This window comes from Anopheles coustani, chromosome 3 (assembly GCF_943734705.1).
Source record: "Anopheles coustani chromosome 3, idAnoCousDA_361_x.2, whole genome shotgun sequence".
Classification (NCBI taxonomy): domain Eukaryota; kingdom Metazoa; phylum Arthropoda; class Insecta; order Diptera; family Culicidae; genus Anopheles; species Anopheles coustani.
In genome coordinates, this window is record NC_071288.1 from 21,814,743 (window position 1) to 21,833,690 (window position 18,948).

The window sequence follows — 18,948 nt, forward strand, 5'->3', positions numbered from 1 at the left end:
CATTATCCGCCCTGAATGCTGTCAGAAACTCGAATCAATCAACCGACGGCATGGATCAGTAGACGAACGTATCGTTTTCCTCCCAAGACGCAGAGGGAGCTAATGGGCGGCAGGTTCAACAAACGAGCAATTCGCTCGATATGGGAGAACAACGCCCCAAGGGTAGCGCGTAATGTTATTTACCCAAGACAGTGTGTAGGCAGCAAGTGTGTGTATTGATTCAGATTTTAGACTTCTATCTCAATCCAACGCGAAGGACAAGGATATCGACAGCAGCAAAGAATGGGATTGATACATGACGCTTCACCAAAGCGCTCGGACAAATTCGCTTTAATGCACGGATGCGAAAGTGGGCCGCTTCCATGTTACGCTGGAGACTATGTACGCCGACGTACCAGTCGTCGCATTAATCAAAATAAATTGACAGATCTGACGTAATTACATTTTCATATTATATCATTACGCGTCATTATGAGCGTGATTGCTTTCCCATCACTTGTCTACATCGCTCTGGAAGCGTCCTGTTCGCGTAGAAAACCGTCCGGAACTCTAGTTGGGGGGGCGCAAGGGAGTACGCATGTGTATGTGTGTGTGGGGGTTGATTGGTACCGATTTCTAAGCCACGTCCTGCCGTAATGTCAAACGGGTCTGCCTTTGCTTCCCGAGCTGACGCATGACAGCTTTGTAGCGCGTCAATGATACTCCCCTCCGGTGTTCCGCTCGAGTACGCGAACGATTTATTATTTATCGGCAAATTCCGGAGAAGTTTCATGACCTACTCACCCACCCATCCACCCACTTTCGGCGCACTTTCCCTGCCCTCGACGTTGGAGGTGTAGAACGTATTCGATATTGCTTTTTGTTTTCAAATCAGCAAAAGAAGTCCTTTCCGCCAGAACCGGCGATTTCTGGTTTGAATGGGGGCGCTTTCGGGGCACGTCGTCAACGCCACGCCATGCCATTCACGCCGGCATACCGTGTCACGCACCGCTTCCGTGCAGCTAAATCCTCTGATAAATTGCTCTCGGACGAGACTGGCGTTGTAAATCAGGCTCACCTTCGCCTGATGAAGTCGCCCGGGCCGCGGCTTCGCTGATTGGGCTTCCGGTAAAGGCTGGTTCAGGCAAGCCGCTTCAAATAACCGGCAGCTTATCGGCCGTTTCGGGCTCTGCAGTTGATCGCCTAGTGCAGAACGTTATCGAGCGTTCGGCGAACGGATTGTGGAGACACCCCGGGGCGATCACCTTCACTCTGCGTCTCGCTCGCGCAAGCCCTCTTGAGCGTCAAACGAAACCCCCGCCATGGGGCGTGTGACATGTGGACAACTTTGACCTCGAGAAGAAATCCACCACCTTGGCCACCACCGCCCCTTCGCAACACCCCCCACCGCCGGGTGAACGCTTTGTCTTTCTGTGTGGCGCCCACAATCGAGAAGCGCACCGTTCCGCGTAAACGTCAACCGTTCTCTGAATGGGCGACGTTGAGGCGTTGACAGCTACTTCATTTCCGGCTTCAATTTCAGCCTTAAAACTTGTTCCATCCGTTAACTAGCCAGCGCTCGGACCGGTCGCCGGGTGGACGGGTGGTCTTTGGTTGTAGAGGACCTTTTATGCAACCGACCGACCGGTAAATGTACCGAGTTTTCTCGCTTGCTACCGGAACGGTCCATTGTTGGCCTGGAGTGGATTTGATCGTGCTGTGAATTATTTTAGACGGCGTACAAGGTACAACCGCACGTTCCGTATGTTTTTTGAGCACCATGAAATATAAGAAAAAACATAATTGGAGGTAAATTTTTCCATTGTTCTTCCATCAAAACACAATGCAAACATTTTTCGTTTGGCACAAAAATGCCCTATATTTGCATGATATCTATCGACATGTGGTCCTCTCACTAGCTCTATTATTATGTTTTTAGCGAATACATCAATTACTGGTACAAATATGGCTTTTGAATTTATTTCCGCAAAAGCATATTTTAGCAAGCTAATAGAAAACAATATAACCAATGTTTGTACAATACAAATGAGAACATCGCATGAATTTAATTAAATGGCGAACAAATACTTGTTTTCTATTCCATTCTTCTGTAGCGAACATTGTAGGAATTTATTTTTCACATTCAAATTCCATTGCACAATTAAAATTATAAAACATTAATTACCATTTTACATCGGGAAGCCATCTTTGTAAACTAACGTAACTCATTGCTAATTGCACTATTCATTGTCTTGCTGTTGAATAGTTCATCCGGGCGGAATTGTTTAATCGGTTTGCAACACATCAATATTCAACGAGCGGCCTACAATTCGAACATATTCCTCCGCAAGCGACCCGTTAGCACAGCCGCTTAAAGATGCTATCGATTGTCTCAATCCCCATTGTGCACTAATCGCCCGACCGAAGCATCCGCCAGCGATTCAATTGACTAGCTTATTGGAACACTCGGGGGCTTTTTGGCACTCTATTCATTAGGCGCCACCCGTGTCGCAGCATGTTGCTTGCATGTTGGTACTAGAAAACAAATGTTGCCACCCGACCAAACTGGAGTCGTGTGAACGCCGCACCGACGCTAACGCCAATGTTGAACCGAGCCAAAACACTACGGTAGATTAGTGTGGAAGGCAGCACCGAACAGTGGGCGACCGAATGGCTCCTTTTCGAATCGATTCCTTACCCAATCAATTCGCTCGAACTCCCCCAAAAGTCTTCAATAAGGATGACGAGGACAGTTCCGACGACGACTGCTGCGACTGGTGGTTGTTAGATAAATTAAGTTTTGAAATTGAATTATCTCCGTCTTATAAATGCTTTTCCCTTGTATCGGTTTTGGCTTTCATGTCCCTGGATGGTGCATCCGCATGGTTTCCTGCCGACCTCACCGCCCTGCACTCCTTTGGGGGAGCGACGTCCAGAAGCAGAAACTTATGCGATGCCTGCTTGCTGTCATCGACCGCTGACCGACTACGGGCCGTCGGCTCCGGTTCACCCACACTGCGTTCCGATCGGATCGATAGGCCGGAAATAATCAGAAAGTCTTCGCCAACAACACAGCAGACTCCACCGAGTCCGAGCAGAAGGGGTCAAAACTTTTCAAAACCCTACCAACCCATTTCAGGCAAACCCGAACCGAACGCTCGTAGCCGTTGCCGCAAGCGAAAGAAAGTGCCTCGGAAAGCCCAACCAGGCGAACTGGAAACAATTTCAAAGACTGCGCAACTTTTACTCATAAGCCATGCAGACACACATACGAACACACAAGCCGCAATCGATCGTACCGGAGTAGATTAGTCGATCGGAACCAGCCGGGAAGAGCCGATCGAACGGAATGGGAAACTCACATTATCGAATGTATCGAAGTTTTATGCTAGGGACATTTTCATTATCATAAAGGATTTAATATATTCCTTGTTTTTCGCTCCTCCCCCCGTGAACTCCTTATGTCTGTCTGGGCCATTTTTCTGTGCCTGAAAATGATTTCCGACACACAAATCGATGCTAGCCAATCGGGGTTAGCACATTTATGCCCGTTGTGTCCTTTTCCTCCCCACGAGTTCTGCCGATTTCCTGTTATCATAATCATGGCGTTGGTTGGAAATAGCTAAGCATTAATTTATACTCCACTTCAATCAAAGAGTTTTTTTTCGAAGGTTTCCATTTAAGACCACAGCGTACGGATGTATTCCATCAATTTTTGCATACATCTCGTTCGACAGCAGGGAGTAATGGAATGATTTTCATAGGAAAAATATAAGTTCTTACTCAACGTGATTGCGTTCGGGGCATGTGTCCCTGAAGGCACAGAAAAATAGACTTCCATACTAATCCTTGTCGAAAACGAAAGGATCCACAACGATTGCCCTGAGGACGACGCATGTCGGACGTACTACACGTCCCCGGCCTTGTGCTGATTACAATCGAAAATTCCATCCAAACCTATCAGCAGCTCTCAGAACTTCCGGATACCAACTCATGTACCCCACCCACGAGGGATTCGGGTAGGCCGGGGTTTGATTGCAATGAAATCTTCAAATCTGATTATGAATATGTGTTTCTGGTGGAAGTGGAACCGATTTGCTACTATCCCCTTGAAAGCCATTCCGGTGGTTCAACGAAGCAAAACAAATGCCAACACAAAAAGGAACTCAAAAGGGGTGAAGAGGGCTTGGGGGGGGGGGGGGGGAAGCAGATTGTGGACTGCATTGAGCAGCGTTCAGATATAGCCCCGAAAGCCTTTTATCTTTCGGAACGCATCGGCGAATGGATTTTCAATTAAATTTTTACTTAAGCCACCCCTCACACTGACCAATTTCCTCCCTTTCCTTCACCTACCCTCTCCACATTTTGGGGTACAATGTTTTAAGTTCGACTCTTCCCGAGCATGGAAAAAGCTCACTGCACGACGGTGGTCATTGTAACTTTGCAATCGGTTCGAGCAGCTGCTCCGGGAGCGTACTTCAGACATCGGCCCGGGATGGATGGATGGTTGGATGGACAGATGAAATTTATTTATTAAAAGGCAATTTGCATAATCCTCTCACAGCATTATGGACCTAATCCTTCGGAATGAATCTTGCCTCGGATCGTAACCCGGCAGCAGTCGCAAACGATTCGCACATTTTCACACATGCCTCGGCAGCCCGACACCGGGCATGCTGGTAAATTAACATGTTTTCTTCAAGACAACAACACGTCGGGTGTTTGCTTTCCAAACAACCTCCCTCTCCATACACCAAAGCAATGATTTCCCTTTCATTCCCCAAAGCCCGAAGGAAAAGCAACGCATCGGTAATGTGCTACATTTTCCAATACGGGAATGTCAAGGCACTTCCTTGCGGAGAGTTTTGCACATCCATCAAGTTTTCTGGAGCAACAGACAGAGGTGATATTGGCAACAAACACTTCAGCTGTAATCTTTCCCTAAGGATCAAGCTTAAAGTGCGGACTGTTTATTCTGCCCGTGTCATTCTGGTTCGAAGGGAAAAGCGGGATCGGGTGCCGAAAACTTGTTTGCCTCAGAACCGGCGGTCCCTGCTTGCCGGTAATCTTTTCGTTTGCTTTGAATTTCACTGTTTCCCAGACGCACCGAACGCACAAAGCACGTGCCGTGGAAATCTTTTATCGCCAAGCTTCCGGTTTTCCATTTAATTCATCGCCCACGAACGAGATCCAACATTAAAGCCCAATACACCCGATGCTGGGCGCACGGTGGACGGTAAGTGGCCATATCGGGACGATTTCTTGCATGACCTACACGATGGCAGGAGGCAAACACCCACACAATCACCGGGCGGTTTGGCCGTCGTTTGGCGGAGATGAATTTTTAAGAGCACAATCTTCAGAACTCTTTTCCATGGCGAACTAAGCCAAAGCTCGTTCTGTTGAAACGGAAGGCTAGGAACGACGTGGAAGACGTCGGGAGAAGGTACTTCCTCATTGTCTACCGGTCCTGCATCCAGCATTCGAAGCTGTCATTGGTACGAGGCTACGGATCCTTGAGAGTTGAGAGGCACTTACTCTTCACCTGATGCCTTCTACCAGTAATCCCTTCTCCGTCAGCAGCCGTCCTCTTCAGTGCAGGAGAAAACTCACCACTTCGCCCTCACTCTCCTCTCCCTCCCTCTCTTCCCTCTGCTTGCACTTGTGGAAAGGATTTTTCGCCTTCGGTTTTGCGGATGTGGCATGTGGCCAGCGAAAAATCATGAACGTGACTAGCCGTAGATCCTTTGCACTTTTGACATCCCGGGCGGAGAAAAAGGACAACATTTTCTTCCCCCGAGGATGCCTGGTTAGGGGAGGGTGTGGTCACGGTTCGTTTCGTTTCCCTCTGGAGAGCGGAAATGAAATGAAATAACAAGTGCACCGTTGTAGTTCGAGGATAAGCGCCTCTAGGGCTACGGAAACCACTAAAGATGGGCCCCGGTGTCGGTTGAAGTGCTGATGTGCCAAAAAAGTAAACCACAAAAGGGAATAATGTCCAGTTGGGTCGTGTATCGTAGTGTTTAGTTTATGTCGCAGGTTGTCCAACTTTTTTTGGATTTCCTTACATTTTGTGGTAGAGTTATAATCGGAAAATCTAAACTATTGCGAGTTGATTGATGCTACGTCTTAAATGTTAATCGAAATGTTTTATATTTTCCTGAAATATATCGTAACCCAACCTCTTTCGCCATTAAGTCAGTGTCAGATAAAAATATTGCTGAAGACCTCTTCCACTGTTTGCTTGCTGTGTTTTAAGGGTTTAAAACTTGAACTACTCGTAAACAAGCAAACTCCCAACGGCCTTATGGCAGTTGCCCGGGCCGATCCAGCTCACAGTTTCTTGCACTGGACAAAGCGGACCAGAATTGAGAATGCATCCTTCCTTACACTGTCACACCCTATGCACCGTACAACGTAGGGAACAAACTCGAACCAACTACTAAACGACCTCCGGCAGGCAATAGACTCTCTGGCAGGATATTATTGATCTGGACTGACCAACGGCTGGAAAGAATGGATGCAACACGGCAGCAAAACGGTAGCATCCGACACGCTGCCCTGTACTGAACTGCTCCATTAAAGTGCTACGATGACAGGCGGGTATTTTGTAGCTTTTCAACTTGGTGTGCCACTGCAACACCTTGTTCAACATCGGTTTCGATGGCAATTTATATCTCGATTAGATCCTGCTTACCCTTTCGAGACAACCTTATCACGTCATAAAAGTTTATTCGTTCAGCAAGATTGCTGGTGTACACCGCTCCTGCAGGACATGCCGTTGGATAACCATTTTTGCCATGCTTACACAGTGGGAGAAATCTTAACTCGGGCTTGACTCACTTTGACGACAATTAACAGCCCTTGACAGGCACTCGCGAACTACCGCAAAGCGAAAAATTAATTAAGTTTTCTAGCCTTCGCAACGGCGGTGGCACTTTCAAGGTGCCAAAAGTTTTTTGGCGGCCGATAATGGAGCCTATAATTTAACGCCGGGGAAAGCCTGCAAGCGGTAGCTTCGCGTTATCTTAAGCAGAGGATTTTCGGGGACGAAAAAAACAACTTTTCTTTCACACGCCCTAGCAAGGAAGACGGAGCGCCGGAGCGAAACGTGCCGAAAGATGCAAAACTTTGTGCGAGGTTCGGTTGGTGGTAAAAAATATATGGCTGGAACAAGAAAATGCGCGAGCCAACCGGTAGGGTAACCGAAAAACCTTCCTTCAAGGCGAGTTGACGAAAAAAAAAGCGGAGAGTACGAAGGCAACACTAAAACTGCAACTTTTTCTATTGCTCTCTGGCAAACTTTCCGATAGCAAAAATAACGAATGGCAATAGTAACAGCCCGGAAAGAAAGCAAAATGGCGCCCCTTTGCAGCCCCGGCATCGGTCAAGGTAATGCCATTTTGAATGCTGCGAACGAAGCGCCTGGGAAACGTCGGCGTCCGGTTGGGAAACGGCGTAGCGGCGAAGCGATCATCATTTGTGAATAAAAATAGATTTATTTCCGAAACTGGCCACAACTCAGCCAGCTGCTGCCGGTTAAGCGAGACCGGGAGGGAGGAAGGAAAGGACAGGAACGGTTTGGTTAAGTAAAGCGCAGTCATAAAACATCATAAATCCAACAACTCTACCAGTCGCAGCTTGTTGTTTCCCCCCCTTTCTGTTGTTTTTCTTGTAGGAAATGTTTCTTCTGCCGGGTGACAGTTGTAAAAATGGGATGCAACCAATTTCGTTTCCGCTTTGTTATTGGTTCAGGAAAATATTAACATGAACAGTGATGGAAATGACAAAAAAAAAAATGTTGGGAAAATGGTAACGCTCGCTGGCGCTCGGTTATTTTCAATAAAACTCATGTAAGAAATCTAGGTTATAATACAAGCTGACAACCGGTTGTCTTGGCAAGTTCCGTCGAGATCCTTATTTTTCCACTGTTTTAACTAATGCATTGTCAGCTATGGATGGAAGTATGTTTCGAGCTTTCACTAAGAATTCCATACTTTACTTTTTTCGATTTTGTCTGTTTACTTGACAACTGTTTTATAGAGCATATTTCATTAGATTTGCAATAGTTATGCTCGCGAACCAAACGATAAGCCTTAAATTGCGGCATAAATTATGTCCCATAAACCTCATCGACTTCGACAGAGCTGGCAATGTTCAACTATCTGTGTAACCTGTCCCATGTCCGACCGAGTCGGTGGGCACGTTCCATTTATCGAATTGAAACTCACAAACCACACGCGACTAACACCTTCTGACACGGTGTGAAAAAGACAGCAAAAAGAGGTGGGGGAGGAAGAGTGAGTGTATAAAAAAAAAATGTGAATCCTTGTGGTAGCAAAAGATAAGCCAGCCACCAGTTGGCATGTTCGTGTTAAAAATAGTCATTCTAAATGAAATGCTATCTGCAGCATCACACACCCGACCGGCCCAGGTGCGTGTTATTTATTTTGCGCGTGTTTCATTTCGTTCCTGTGTTTTTCCTCTCCTGCCCAAGCCTACCGCTCCCACGAGATCTGGTTGCGGTCGGGATCTGGGACCGACGTTTCACATTAATGCATTTGGAAGTACGAATTTCACTTCCTATCGACATTTCCACCCGGACACGACCGTATCGTTACAAGGGGTTTTCGTGAGTGTGTGTGTTTTATTTCGCCTTCCTGTTTCCACCCATCTCACCGTTCAAGCTTTTTACTGTCACCGGACCGGAACATTTGTGACAATCGGAACCGAAGAATGGAAAAACTGAGCCGTCCTTGGGAAAAAAATCAATTCCGACTGCGATACCCATAAATCCGAGGACACTCGACCGTGGACACTCTCGGCGGCACGAAGGACGGACACAGCAGAAACTTGTTGATGGATGCCGCTGCCGCCCATAAATCACTCGGCCCGAGTGGGTTCCACCACGGCCGGCCGTCCCATGGTTGGACGGTTGATTTCGTTGCCGGAAAGTCCATCCGGACGAGTGATCACCGGGCGTGAAATCGTTTTTAATTGATCGACGCTGGGAATGTGCGCTAGTTACGCGGAAACTGCAGCGCTAACGATCCGAAGGGGGAAAATCGATTGTACTCTCGTGTCGCGCGGCGAGAATCGTGATTGATTCATGATTGCTTCGAAACAATAGGAATCAATAGAAGTTTAATGAAAAATGTATTTGATATTTTCCGAACTATTAGTTTAAGAGCTGCACGATAGAAACTTTAACTTAAAATAAATTCGTACATTAAAGAACATCTCTTCTGATGGCAAGGTTTTAAAGTATTGCATAATTAAAAGCAGATGCTAACCACATTAACGTAAACCCAACCAACCAACCAACCAAGCGAGTATATCGAAAGCCCCGGATAAAACAAACCTTGCGCAATGATGCAACATTCATCATATCGCAAATCAGACCTCTTTTAATACGCGAATGCGGTTGCAATGATGATGTAATGATGCCTCCGCGGTTTGATCGGCCGGATAATCTTGGTTAATACCATGCTGATGGTGCAGGGTATTAAATTTTCTGGCTCCCCCTGGCTCCGCAATGACAGGCTGGGACGCATACGATGCGATGCAATGCTGGGGAGGGGTGAAAACAAGCTGAGGTACCATTCATACCGTATAGAGCCGCATCCGGCAGATAATGTGGCCATCCGAGAAGCGTACGCCGTTGGGGATGTTGCATAATTTACTGACCTGAAATGAAGAGATGCGGAAAGGATAGGAAAAAAAACGCGTGTGAGTGTGAGAATCATACAATCTGCGGTGCTGAAACTTGCTTGGGAGGGTGAAGGGCCATCGACTGACCCACCCCAAAATCCCTCCGCGCAGGATCGTGGCAGGACCATTATCTTGAAAAAGGCTCCCCAGCCAGTCTTTCTCCATTTCGCCTAACCAGACGAGCTTCCGTCAATTTAATTAAGTTCCCCGCGGGCCTCAATCTCAATTGGGCGACGCTAAAAGTCCCTCCGTGCAGCATCGACAACCCCCCCAGGGGGGCGGGTTGAAAAGGTTCATATTCATCCGCTTCCGCTAACTGCACGTTCCAAAGGGAAAAGCGTTCGGGACAGTGGTGTAAAAGGCCAAAAATTGAAAGCAAAGCTCCCCTAGATCATTTTTACGATGGCCAATTATTGTTTTTCTCTCACCCAGGCGTCCTTGCCCGGCGGCATGAAGTCATTCGCCGGAAGGGGATGAGAGGAAAGGGTGCCCTTTTTTGCCGGAATGGAAGTAAGTGGTTCGGGAATACAAAGGAGACAACAACATAGGGCAAACAGGAGAAAAAAAGCGAACCGACCGGGTTTTTCCAACCCCACCGGAAGGGAACGGAGCTAGTTAGTACTTTAAAAAGATACACCAAGCACATTAAAGGTGGCATCGAACAGGGATACCCCATAAAGCACCCGCTTTATGTCGTGGTCCGGCGGAAAAATTTTCCCCCCAAGAACGAGGAAGGGAAAAGTGGAAAAAGGCCCAGCTTGGATTTCAGCAGAGATCATCATCCCTTGTTACCCCTGGCAACAAGCAGGCTGACGAACTTTCACTGGCAACATTCGAGGAAGAAAAACAACGCTGCGGTCGCCGCACCGATAAAGCCAAACATAATGTAATCCAAGCAGTCGGTACCCCACTACCCCGTCTCCGGTCCACCGACCGTGATACACTCACCAGCACTTTGAAGTGTGATCTCGGAAAAACATGGTATCCCACCCGTGTGTGTATGCGTGTATTTTTCTCGTGGATGAGGAGAATCATATTTCGGTAGGATAAGAATAAAAAAAAGATGAAGAGAAGAGAATGTCCTACTGCAAATATTGACAGTGGATGCTCGGAAGCGCAGAAGGAAAAACAAACAAGCCAACTGGCAGCCATTGGACACCGAAGGGGAAAGCTTGTCCGAAAGAAAAACGCGAAAAGTTTGAATGAAAAGGGACGAAAAGAAAAAAGAATCCCAAAAAGAAACAACGCAGTAAGCATAATACCACTCGCTCACACACACACACACACAGGGACACACAAAATTGAGCAATTTTTCGTGATATGAATCAGCCATGATACGACACACTGACAGTGGGCTGAAACGGCGATCGGTACCATCATTACAGATGATGACGGCCATAAGGCCACATGAACTCGCAGGAAGCCACAAAACACGGCGCACACCGTCGGTCCCGCACGCGCTAGCTTTTCGCCTTCCCCCACCGGCCAGGAAATGATCATAAATCATGCTTGCAGCACTCCGTCACGGAATAGGGGGAACGCACGGGGCGAGTGAGGTCGGTGAGCCTTGCGGTCACCGATGGTTGGGACACGTCCCTCCAAGAGAAAGCGCAAGACTGCGGAGCTGAGATGAAATGCTACAGTTTCGGTGAGGATACTGGTGATATCGGTCCATCGTCCTGTCCGGTTCCGCGGAGTGGGGAGTGCGAGCGATACGGATCGCCCCGGAACCAAGGGACACCATGGACACAGGGATGCTCGGGTGCGATTGGAAGCTCTAATGAAATTAGTAGTGATTTAAGGAAAGCGATGTTGAACGTGATAACATCGGGCGCATTATGACAAATGACGTACCGGGCGGCCGCCGGTACACCCAATGGTTCTGCATCGGTCCGCCCTGGTTCCCCGGGCTTGCCACCGTCACTTGATAATGGCACCATAATTTGTCATGTGGCAATAATTTTCAAATGGAACACCTGCCGGTACACGGCAACTACTCTGCCATTATCGTCACCTTTTCTATCCGTCATCTTATCTTGCCGGCTGACGACGGCCGTAACACAACGGTGAAGCTTAATAAAGAGCTAGCGAGGTGGTCTTGCTGCCTACTCCTGATGTTACATCAAACAGAAACAAGAAACTTCTGTGTTTTGTCACTTGCTGACACTCGTTTCGCAAACGATAACGGACAAGAGCAAAACATAATGTCGAAAGCTATGCACTTAAGCATAAGTTTCCTTCCATCAGAAAGGTAACGAATCTAATGATAATTTTATAAAGAATCATTTAACCAGCAGGATCAGTCAGGCCACTTGTACGACATAGATATATAAGCCTGCCGACACATCCCTCACTTGGTACTGCGGTAAGATACGGGTGGAAAGATGTATCCAAATCCTTCATCCCACACCCTCGAGAGATTCCGCACTTCGTACAACCGGAGCGTCAACATCTTGCCGAACAGTGGTGCAACCATAAAACATGCCCGAGCAAGCGATCCGGTGCACTCGGCTGCAACCTACCAAACTTGGTCATGAGAGGTGTTTCGGACGGGCGACCCGGCATGCAAAAGGTGCAACCCTTGACTGCTGGAATTGTTTGCAATATTAAGCAGATCCTTTGCTTGGTACATGCTGCATCAAAAAACACCTCCTCTATGCGGAAGTAGGGCATGGAACGATGTGAACAACATCCGAAATGAAAAAAAAAAAACCCGGTTGTTCTTGTAAAACGTGTGCCTCTACAAACCATTGCAATCAAATAGAGGAGGTCAACCAAAAACATTGTTTACATGGCAAAATGAGCGCGATAGGCTCTTGTGAACGTTTAGAGGTGATTCTTCCGTTTAAAATTATCAAGAAAATATTTCATTAGCAATTTATTACCCTCACACTTCACGGTATATTTATCCAGAAAAGTGAGACGATATGAATGGTTTGATTAAATTAAGTTAAAAACTTCTATTAAAAAATAACCCCTCATCAACGCTTCCATTTTCAAAGCAGTAGTTCTCGGAAAAGTTAAAAGGAAAAGCCCTACCGGGGGCTTCCAATTCAAACACTCCACCCTCAAGCAGTTCCGTAAACAACTTGTGCAGAGTCTTGCTGATGTGTTACCGAGGAGCATGCTCGCCCCGTGCTGTCGTTCTCCCCCGCTCGTGAACGACCGAGTGTATGTTCATTCCGTCTGTAGATGATATTTTGGCACAAAATCAACGAAAACCTCAAGCTGTGCGCTCTATGCGAGAACAGAGGATTGTCCTATATTGCGGGGTTGGAACGGGTTTTTGTAGAGGCAGAAATGGTACCGTTTTAATATGTACATATAAGATTTAAGACGACCACAAGCACCCCCATCCAAGGCCTCACTCGCCCTTTCCTTTCAGCATCGTCAGAAGGTCCTGGAATGTGTGCCAGCTCAAACGGAGGACTTCATCATTTCTCGTTGTCGGTACGGGAGAAATCCTCGGTCGCACGACGATGAGGTTAGATTACCCACCTGATGGTGGTTTTGCCCGAGAGTCTTCGTACTTCGCCAGATCTTCAGAGGAGTGTTTTCCGTACAGTACATATGCCAACCATGCCAGAACTCTTTTCTCGAGTCGTTTCGGTCAAAAATAAGATTTCGATGGAATAAATAATTTACAGTGATGAAACAGAAAGGGTTTTCCGGGGGGGAGGGTTGCTCCATTCCACTAATTGTGCACTCCAGTCGCTTCAGTGGCATGTGCAAACGGATTACATGGAGGGAGGTATGCCAAACGACCAACTCACCGGCGTTGACTCGGGTAAAGAAGTTCAAACAGTAGGTTTAAAAAGTTCAATCCTTTATTCAAAAGGCACACTTTTCGGATGGTTGTGCCTACCAACCAGGGAGGATGAAAAGCTTTACTCAACCAGAAGGTCCTCCCCCCGTCCCCTCTCCATCTCTGTAAACGGTGTCCAGAGCATTCGGAGCAATACCTCGGCACCGAAAGGCGGGATTGTAAACGGGATGAGCTGGGAAAGGGCCCCAGCAAACAACTTTTCCCTGGGCGACCACATTGGACTGATTTGAAAGGGCTTTCAATTAGGAATGAGGTTTGGTTGTATGTGTTGCAGCCGGTGTGAAAACGATCCCCCACAGGCTCACTTTGCCACTTGTGGCTGCGGAGCGTACCGAGGCAGCTGCAGCTGCAGGGGTACAGGATCAAAAGCCAACCGTTCAGTGCCTATGTGTTTAAAGTGGAACAATTTTACTTCCCTACGGTATTGCTTTCTTTAGTGGGGTGCTTGTGGATTCCTTTACCGAACTCTTTATTTGGGTGAAACTTTCACATCGTTTACCCTGTTTGCGTTGCCTTCCCTTCGGCGGGGTTTGTTTTCTTTGCATTTTTATGATGAACTAAATTAGCAGAACTTTTCTCTGTATGAATTCAACAGGGCTCGTTTCCGATGCAATGAAACCGCATACCGTGTAAGTTTCTTTGATCTTTACCGTTTCAAAAGCGAGTTTCATTATTTCCAACTGCAAAGGAATACGTGCACTTTATTTTAATGTTATTTTCTCCATTCGATGTTAGGTTTCGAGTTATTTTTTAAAAACAATTGAACCCTATGTCAAGCGGTTTTCTATGAGAATTATTATTGAAACTGTTATTACAATCCTATTTTCTACTTCACAGATATCTCAACCTACGAATTGTCCATAATTTTACAATAATACTTATCGCTTTATGGCAAATCTCTCCATACTTCACGCAACATTTGAACGGGATCATCCGTGGCATACAAATATGTTAAAAAAAAATATCTTATTTTATGATCAAAGTATATAAAAAAATCACTTTTGATCCAAACTCGCACACCGCTGTTACGGGGCTTCACCATGAACGTTCCTAATCCCTTCCCTCGGTGCGAACCGTCAACTCAGTCGTGCCACAAGATGAAGCAAATATCCACCGGAGATTGTCACTGCCATTTGATTTTCATCCGCCTCTGCCCAATATCGCTCTGCCGACGGGAGTCGAACCCGGGGCGGATGGTCCCGGAGCAGGGGGGGAAGGGTTTGAAATAGACCGAAGAAGATCGACTCACCCCTCCCCCGCCCCATCATTCGGCACCGCTTAACGCCACCGGTACTAAAGCATATTTTTATCATGTGCGGGAGCCGGTTTTTTGCTCGCTGTTCAATGGAGTTTCCTTGTGCTATCGCTCGGTGCGTTGTGGGTTATGATTGCCAGTTGGCATCCGGGGGGCCCTTCACGTACGTACGTAATCCGCCGGCCTTTTCCCGGCCCCTTTTGCTTTCCGCGGGTGGGCAGAAGATGAGCCCGCCGGAGGGGCAGAGATTCGTTAAATTGGTGAAAATTGTTCTTTGTTCATACTTCGCTCAATCATGTGCCCCTCGGAAACGGCTCGGAACGGTTCACCGATGTCGATGAATATTGCAGCCGGGCAAAGTTTTTCACCATTTTCCCAACAGGGCAATCTGAGGCGAAAGCTCTCACGCTGCCTTCTGCGCCCGCTCTGCCGTCGAATCTTGCCGCTTTCCACGAACGCCGGCGCTGTTGTTTTGTGAAACGTAGAACGAGCAAAATACCACGAAAAGGAGAAAAAAGGATAACAGTCAACTGGAATAGAAAAAGGCCGCTACCTTTCGCTAAAACCAATAAAGAGCTTCTCCGTCTCCAAACCACCCTTTTGCACTACCGTCGTGCGTGGCGTGGGGGGAGGGGGACATAAGGAAACGCAGCGGTAGCGGAAAAACCAGGGCACAAACGTACACGTACCGTGTATGTGCACATATCGTCGTCGTTAGGCTTTGCGATCGTCCCGCCGTGAAAGTCGTCGGGTCTGTGAAGAGAAAATCTATGGGCTCAAAATCCTCTGCGGAAACGCCCTGCGGAGTGCGTTCGGTTGATAAGAAGGATCATTCCGCTTTGGGGAGCCACCAAACGTGGAAAATAAAAATATTGAGCAGTAAACGCTGCAAGCGGCTGCTCCGTGGAAATCTTTTCGGTTGTCTCTTCCGTTTTTTTTTTCCTTTATTGAGTTGGAATCATCGGCGAAAATCTGCGACTTGCTGGCAGGGTCTCCGTCAAGGTGGTGGGGGAAATTAAATCTACGGCTTCCGGTGGTCTTGCCAGCATCCACTCCGGATGCTGCCTGAGATGAAGCAGCGGTGGTTGGCGGTTTAGAAAATCCACGGTATTTCCATTCGGTGAGCAAATAGTCTTCAAGTACTTAGCCTTAGCCGGTGTTGCCCTGACGGAAGTAACCGTCCCGTTCGAAAGCTGTACGAGTGTATGCGGGCCAAGGTTTGGAAAATGTATTTACGACTCGCACGTAACCATCGAGCGCACAGCATACACGGAGGACCGATTTCCCGCAGCAAACCCCAACAAATGACACTGATTCTCGGTTGGACATCCGAGCATAACTTTGCCTCGGTGGAGCTTTCCTCCCCGGAGGCGAGGATTTGGAGCGACGAAGGCGGCGGCGATGGCGAAAACTTTTCCGCCTTGTCCTTTGTGTATAGTTAATTTATTTATATTCACGCGCGAACCTGCCCCGGAGCACACATTCGATACGCAACGATCGGAGATGCGAGCGTGCGTGCCTTTCGATCGTTAACATGCTGTGGTTTCCTTGCGGTCTGGGGCTTGCTTAGGCATGTGCACAACCAATTTTCCGCCAGCTTATGATCACCGGCCACCGGCGGCTCAACGGTGTGCTACGGCCGATGGTCACGCTGGCAATGGCTGTTGCTGGGGGTGAAGTATTTAATACACCGACAAAATTTATCGCAAATTGTTTCACTCGCCGAAGATTCGTCCGAACGAGTCCCGCATGTCTAATTTCCGTGTGATTTCTGTCCAAACTTTTTCTCTCCCTCTCTAGGCCAGGCGGATCCCTGAAAGACGTTGCCCGTAAGAATTTAATGATTTCACCGTGAAGGGGTTTGTGCTGCTGTTGTTTGTGCGTTTATGTTGTTTATGTTATTTATTGATTATTTGATTGTCCCATCAATTTAATGCTGGTTAATCTTCGAAAATATGATTGAATAAATTACATTGAAATATTGGCACTAGTTAATTGTATTCCACAAGGATACTTTCGTTTCATTTTCATAGAATGAACAATATCTCTGATGGTACATTAGTACCTAATCTAATAAATGGGAAGGAAACAGGTTCATCTGATTTAACTATAGTTAGTAAAAGCGTTAAGTATGTTCATTTAACGCTTTTACTAACTATAGTTAAATCAGATTCTCATAGTATGGACAAATCATACATAGATGTGTCTCAACATCTAGTCTTCTGTGTATAGTATTCGTGAAGCTTGTAATTTCAAAAACCAGAAAGTTGTATTACAATTTGTGTAAATCTCCTTTTAAGTATTCTATTTTATTTATTTTCAGTTTTTTTTAATCAAATTTTTAATTTAATTGGTTTTTTTTTAAGTTTGTTGCAAACATTTTCATCAATTTTCTCCACATGATCTGAAGTTTTGGTATGTTCCCATCAACTGCTGCTGCTTCAAATGACTTATATGTAACATCAGGCTCAATCTTTTGTACGTTCTTTGACAGTTGTTTCGTATTGCTTTTTTTGTCATTATCGATAGGTTTTAAAATTTGAAAGGAAAGCTTTATTCGTTTCTTCCACTGTCTGTGTCGGTTTGTGGCCCAATTGTTGTCTTTTTTCCCTTAATTTAAGCGTCTACTTTCTTCGGTATCCTGGCGCGTCGTACCGGCAACCGCTTCCATCAATCTTTTCCTTCACGCTAATTGACATTTCGATTGACACTTTTCTGTGTCACGCCATCGTTTTGTCGCTGAGTCATTCACGTCGCCTTCCGCAAACGCATTTGGAGTGAGCGCAAAGCCTTCGCAAATGCTGATGAGATGAGAGCAACAAAAAAAAAGAGAGAACAGTAAGTTCGAGATCCTCAAGAAACCTTACAATGTTCGGTGGAAATGGCGAAATGATTAAGAGGCCGCCGGAATGAAACAATGGTCTGAGGGAAGCTGGGGGATAGGATGCTATCCTGCAGCCTTCGGGTGACGTAGTTCCTGCGTAAAGAAGGCGCATCGTCCATCGAGTGTCCAAACGGGATGAAAGCATAAATTGAACATTACAAAAAGGCGGAAGGCGGAATAAAAAACCATTTGGAATCCCATTCTTCACACACACGCACACATACAATAACACACGCCGGGAAACGATTTCCAGCGATTCATCATGACTCATGACGCTTCGTCCCACGTTCATTACTGTCCCTCGAGAGCAAAAAAAAAACGGTCCAGTGGCCGGACGTGCGTTTCTCATGCCACCATTGTGTGCGTGTGTGTTCAAATTGAGCAGGAAGCAGTAGGATTCCCCAGTCACGAGCTGATTCACTGGAGACCGTAGTGTTAACTTTAGCTTCAACTCGCTCGCCCGCCTCAAGAGGGTGTTAAAATGCGACAAAGATTCATGAACCTCAAGCCGATGAGAAGTGGGGCGGCGGGGTTTGGGGAAACAACAATGCCAAAGGGAAACAGTAGCAGGGGGCCTTGGAGTAAGTTGCCTCGGAGGGATGGCAATTTTGTGCGAAACCACAAAAAATCCACCCAGAATGATATCATCAAAATTTCACTTGACCCGATCCTAACTATCGTGCTGGAACGTTAGTTCTTCTCTCTAGTGGCTTTTTTCCACTCTAGCCATCACTCTTCTCTCTCCTTCTCGTGTCCACTGCCCAGAGCTTTACTCTGATGAAGATATGGACGAGAATAATGAGGTAGGCTAAGTGACTGAGGACATCGTACTGCACATAGCCGTCGGAGGCGAAGAGTTGGTGGAACCGAGTTACAATTAATAAAAATGTACTCACAGCTCCACCACCCCATGGCCGGGGGCGGGTCGGTGGTTGGGTGGCGTAACTATTGCTCGCTTTGTTTTCTTCCTCCTTCACTTTTTTTCCCCTTCTACAACCACTTTGCAACGCCATCGCGAGTCACCGAAACGTCAGGACGAGTTAAGCGAGCCGCCTGTTCCTCGCGCCTTAGCGGACGGAGGAAGGCGTAGACGGAAGCCTTTGGGAGAAGGCGGGATGGGAGAATAAAAATATAGCCCTACCGACAGAAACCCCGGCCGGCAACCGTCCGACACCCGGGACACGTTCAACAAGACAGAATAATTGGTTATTTCCATCTCATTTCCTTTGGCGCCCGGAATCCGGCGTTGGTTCGGGGGTTTTCGGATTTTTGCTCACTTTTTCTCACACCCTC